Source organism: Lates calcarifer, linkage group LG3 (assembly GCF_001640805.2).
Source record: "Lates calcarifer isolate ASB-BC8 linkage group LG3, TLL_Latcal_v3, whole genome shotgun sequence".
NCBI lineage: Eukaryota > Metazoa > Chordata > Actinopteri > Centropomidae > Lates > Lates calcarifer.
The window spans coordinates 17,546,657-17,552,736 of record NC_066835.1 but is presented as its reverse complement, the minus strand read 5'-3'; the positions used below and the strand labels follow the sequence as shown (position 1 = coordinate 17,552,736).

At 33.3% G+C, this 6,080-nt stretch overlaps 1 long non-coding RNA gene across 1 annotated transcript; it reads left to right on the top strand.

The window, feature by feature from the left end:
• Positions 1-449: 449 nt before the first annotated feature.
• LOC108898813 (uncharacterized) lies at positions 450-5,424 on the top strand. Its single transcript, XR_001963483.2, has 5 exons — positions 450-838; positions 1,912-1,975; positions 2,515-2,593; positions 3,614-3,675; positions 4,908-5,424. It is a non-coding gene; the product is annotated as an uncharacterized LOC108898813 (long non-coding RNA).
• The last annotated feature ends 656 nt before the right edge of the window (positions 5,425-6,080 follow it).

The window sequence follows — 6,080 nt, the reverse complement described above, 5'->3', positions numbered from 1 at the left end:
GTGTGTGCAGTGACCACCTCGTCTAGGGTAATGTAAGTATGCTAGGCTATGTTTGTGTAGCTAACTGTTTCCCAAGGGTACATTGTGACGTTAAAGTTGCCACCACATTGCCAGGAGAGTGTAAGGAGGTGAAATATGAAGCATGATCTGTAAGGGCTTTACTTCTTCTACAATAACAAACTGAACTCAACTGATGAACAGCTTCTATCTGGAAATTAAAACTATAGTGTTGGTGCACAGACGCAAAACACGAGCTGTCAGAAAGAGGAGATCAAATAGCGTAGATCTACTTCGGAAGAGAAAACCACAGGAGATTACTGATCTGAAGTGCTTAGAATAAAGACGCACTACACGTCATGTGCGCAGTGTAGTTTTGAGCCAATCAGGACAAAGTACTGTCCTCACAGAGGTGGCTCCAAGTCTTCTCTTCGTCTTTACGGTGGATGTATTTTAAGGCCAATCAGATGCGGTTGCTAGGCGGACCAGAATAGGCCAGCCAATCAGCCATTTTGCTGCCAATGCCGTCATTAGTCACGACCTCTGGGAGGGGCGCAGAGGGGCGGAGAAACGGAAGTCCGAAAACAGATTTAAACTAAGTCTAAAGTATTGCTTCTGTTTGCTAGTAGTGGGAGGAAACGTAGTTACCGGAGAGGTCTGGATGCTAAAACAAACTCTGGTGCTGTTTTTCGTCGTTAATAAAGAGGTCTGGATGCTAAAAACAAACTCTGGTGCTGTTTTTCGTCGTTAATAAAGAGGTCTGGATGCTAAAACAAATGCTGGAGCTGCTTTTTGTCGAACATGAGTGAGATTGGACGCTCAACACACCTGCGGCGCGAAGGTAAGGCAAACAGCGGCTAGCCTTAGCATGAACGTTATTGGAGAGCGTCTCTTTGTCAATTTGTGTTCCATCCTGGTCATTTTAACTCCGTTTACGGTGGTTTATCTTGTCATTGACATCGGTTTGTGGCTAGATGTGGTCAGTTTATATCCTTTTGCGTCTACCTGGTTGTTTTACACACTGGGTGTTAGCATTAGCATTAGTGTCGAACGTTAGCATTATCCTCGAGTGTTAGCGTTAGCCTTTTCTTCTAGTGATTTCTGTGGGGCGTTTCTCCTTATTGTCGTCGTTTTTATTTGTGTGGGTTAAAGTGCTTTTGTGTTTCAGTGACTAAAGTGTCCCTGACATGAGTTGTGGAGGGTGTTAATTGTAGTAATTTGTCTGGAGTCGTTTGCAGCTATTACAGTTCCTGTAGCTTTGCAGATACTTCACTGCTTCTTTGTAACGTTGTGCTCCATCTTGGTCATTTGAAAGTCAGTTTATGGCAGATTATCATGTTGATGTGATAATGTTGTGTCTCTTAGGGGTGGTATTACATTGTCTTGCGTCTCTAGCTGGCTAGTTTTGTTTCTCTTCCAGGTCATTTAACGTTTATTTCTGGTCATTTTGTGTTTCAGTGTGGCGGTTTAGCATCTCATTGTGATCATTTTGCAACTTTGTGTCTTGTAGCTTTGTGTAGTACTCTGTCCATAGCCACTAATTGATCCCCTGTTGTTATATTATTGATTAGAAATTTGTTTGTGGTGACTTGAGATTTTATTGAGTTTTGTGGTAAATCCAAGCTTGAAAGCCAGATTTGAAACTCTGTGCTCCCCCCCCCCAAATTTTAAGCCTCTAGAGTAGGTCACAATGTATGAGCTGAGATTACTTTTTACAATTTTTTTTCTGTGCGAGATCAATAAAGTCATATTCTAGTAACATAATTTATTCAACTCAAACTGTGATTGTCAAGGTTCTAGTGTTTAGTTTACAGTGTTATATTCCTCTACACCGTTGAGGTTTTGGAGGTGAATTATTCTTTATTAATTAGGTTATTTTGTTTTTAAAGTGTTAAGTGTACTTATGTTTTCCAGGTTTGCTGGTTCAGCTTCTGCAGCCTGGACAGAAACACCAGCTCTCACCTGACAACCCAAACAGGTATGTGTCCTAAAGATTGACCTAGTCTGAAAAAATGTGTTGATGAGCTGAATTATTCATGTTAGTAACAGTTACTGTTTAATACTGAGTTTAATATTGAATGTAATAAGTGATTAATTGTGTCTATAAATTGTCAGAAAATAGTACTAGTTGTAGTAATTTTTAAAAATTCAAAATTGTTGTCAGTTAAAACCCAGCTTTCAAAAATTTACATAAGTGAACGTTTTTACTACGCAGTTCACAGTAATATACATGACTTCTCTAGTGATTAGTTAACAAGTAATATAGAAATTTAAGATTTGAGATAATTATCTAATTTTATTTTTCCCAAATATTTATTGTTTTTGATTCTTAAAGATGTGATGCTTTTTCTTGTCATATGTGACAGTAAACAGACTCCTCTAATGTTTGTTAAATGTTATGGTTCAGCTGTAATGTTGAATGTTTATCTGTATTTTCATGGTTAAACTGTTGATGAGGAATAAGTCATAGTGTGTTGAACTTTTTCCTTTGTATGTTTCTCTTTTTATTTCCTCCAGATGTCACCACTTCGTCCACAATCACAGAGAGTCTTCGTACAATGAAGAAGGTCTTTGAGACCAGGACAGAGGCCTCCAGGTAATTAACAAACAGCTTTACATCAACTGTCCAACATAGAGGACTGACATTAAACTGTTTATGTTCAGTAACTGATCTTCAGTCTGAATAGTTGATTTGTAACAAAAAGACTTTACTCATTATTTAAGTTTATTTACATAGTTCATGAATGTACAGTTCAAAGAAAATGAAGAATTTAAACATCAGCCCCAATCTCTCTCTGTCTCTCTCTCCCCCACCCTCTCCTTCATTCTTGCTCCTTCTCAGCCTGGCACACACTAAAAGATTTTTTAAATTGACACGAGGACAAATACTAATATGTTGTCATGTCATATTTTTTGCACTGTAGTGTACAGATGCACTAATGTTACCCCCCAAGCTTAGCTCCCTCAGACTAGTTCCCAGCAGTGTGTCTCACCTGTGCTTAGAGTCTAAAGCACAGGACCTGAAATCGTCCAGTCACAGTTGATGTAATGGCAGGTGACAGTGACAAAAAATCCAATCTGAGAGCTGTCCATGCATCAGCTGTTATTGCTACTTTCTTGGTTTCCATCAGATTCTTTTTCAGAGCTGTAGCTGCCTATCATCTGAAATCATTTAAGTCAGCAAAGCTATTTGTTATTTGTTCCTGTCATTAGCTGCCACATGAGCGTTTAGGTACTATAAATCCAGTGTTTTCTGTAAGTGCCGGCTAATTCTCATTCTCCCGCTCTCTGTGCCTCCTCTCTTCCTTACTCTCTCTCTCACTCTGTCTCTCTACTCATATAACTTATTCAGTTCAGTGTCACAATAGAAACTGTGTCATCTTGCTTCATTTTGGCTTTTAACAATCAAATTTAGTTCAGATTTTTACTGACTTTGGAGAAAAAATATTTCCATCCACCGCTGTTGTGTGAATATCAGGAGCTGGTGGAGTCAGTTCTTCAGTCAGAGCAGCGTCTTCTTTATGCATAAAACAAATTTAACTCTAACTCTTGCTGTTATTTTGTTGTATTAAAAGTCACATCTTTGTATTAATGTTTGTTGTGTTTTTCTCGACAGGATTCAAACTTCAACCATTAAATCACAGAAAGAAGAGACAGACATGAAGACATTTCCAGAAGGTCAGTGTTTATTAAGTGTTTATTTTCAGTCTGACACTTTAAAACCTCTTGTCTGGAACAAATAGCAACTAATTAAAACCGCAGTAACTTATCAGTTTTAATTATATTAATTAGTATTTTCCAACAATGTAGCTGGAGAAAAAAAAAAAACTTGCATAATAATATGTATATATATGAAATAGAAAATATAAAACTGTAGTTTAGAATAGAATGGAAACCCTTTTAATAAATAGGTTTTATTTATATAATTTTATTTTAATAAAATAAAAAAAACCATTAAATTAAGTAGAAAATCTTTAAAAAAAATATGTCTATATAACCTATAAAAATTACTTGTAAAACCATTACAAAAAAAGATTTTACAAAGGTAAAAATCTTTATATTTAAAACCTTAAATTAATAGGTCTAAAAAGTAAGTATAATATATACTAAAAATAAATGTCAAACCTTAAAGGAATAGCTCCAAAAAATAAGGATATGACATTTGAAAAACCTTATAAAACAGGTTTGATAAGATTAAAACCTGTCAATATAATAGGTCTAAGAATTAAGCATGAAACCTGTAAAAAAAAAAAAAAGTAATTCAAAACCTTAAAAAATGTTTCAATAAGTATCAAACCCATTAAAAGTAAAATAAGTAATAACCTTGCACAATACGTCTAAAAACAAGTATGAATCCTTTAAAAAGTAAATTTGTAAGTAAAATGTAAGTATGAAACTTTAAAAAATATATTAAAAACTCTTTAAAATGTATGTCAGAACAATGAGTGTAAAATGATAAAAAATAATTATAAAACTGGTTTAAAAATAAAATGTTTAATAACATGTCTAAAAAATTTAGAACATTCAAATCATTACATTTTTCTTAAAATAAAATGCAATAAAATTATTTTTATAACATCAGTTTCAAAATAGAGAAATGCAACAAAAAAGTTTAGTAATACACTTTTAATGATTTTATTCCAGACATTTAACCACAGACTTGTTAAAGCTGGCTAGGGTTAGGGTTAATTTACTTATGAGCACATTTTCCAAAGATGAACATGTCTACTAAACATCTTTGTGGTCATTTAACTGCTTGTGATACAGTTATTAATTAAATAGTTGCATCATAAGCAGTTAAGTGTTCTCACAGGTGTTTGATAAAGACTAATATGTCTTTGGTAGAGAAAAGTGTTTTCACAGGAAACCAACAGCTTGGTAACACTTCTGTTTTCTTTCATCCACTTCAGGTCTTCAGCTGCTGTTGTCTTCTCTCCTGCAGAGACAAGAACATGAGTTAATCACAGAAACTGATCAGTAAATCAAAAATATTTTTATGACATACTATTGTGACTATTGTGATATTTTTACACATTTTACTATACTATGACATGTGGCTTAAGATAAAGAAACTATCTTTAAGCAGCCAGCTTACCTATGTTTTCCACAATCACACACACTCTCTAAACAGTGTTTGTGAGTTATGTTAGATTTTGTGTTTGTCTTTTCATTTTAGTATTTTGCTATTTCAAACAATGCAATATCAGTACTCCAATCTGTTACTCTGTACATAGTCCTGTTTATACTGTTTGTGTTGTTTATAATTTTTACATCTCTTGTCTTGTTCATATCATGCATTTTTCTATTTTTGCTGCTGCAACACTGAATTTTCCTGCTGTGGGACCAAAAAAAGATTATCTTACTCTTAGTCAAATAAATACTTCTGAACAGTGAGTATTTTGCCAGTGTGTTTAATGTTGTATGAAAGTGATTATTTTTACAGTTTTTGACCATTTTTGACACCTTACTATACTATGACATTTTTTTTTATTTTTTTTTTTTTTTTTTTTTTTTTTTTTTTTTTTTTTTTTTTTTTTTTTTTTTTTTTTTTTTTTTTTTTTTTTTTTTTTTTTTTTTTTTTTTTTTTTTTTTTTTTTTTTTTTTTTTTTTTTTTTTTTTTTTTTTTTTTGACATTTTTGACACCTTACTATACTATGACATTTTTTGACACCTTACTATACTATGACATTTTGTGATGGTTTTCAACACCTTATTATACTATGACCATTTTTGACACCTTACTATACTATGACATTTTTTGACACCTTACTATACTATGACATTTTTTGACCATTTTTGACACCTTACTATACTATGACATTTTTTGATGGTTTTCAACACCTCACTATACTATGACATTTTTTGACCATTTTTTGACACCTTACTATACTATGACATTTTTTGACCATTTTTGACACCTAACTATACTATGACATTTTTTGACACTTACTATACTTGACATTTTTGACACCTTACTATACTGATGACATTTTTGACATTTTTGACACCTTACTATACTATGACATTTTTTGACCCATTTTTTGACACCTTACTATACTATGACATTTTGTGATGGTTTTCAA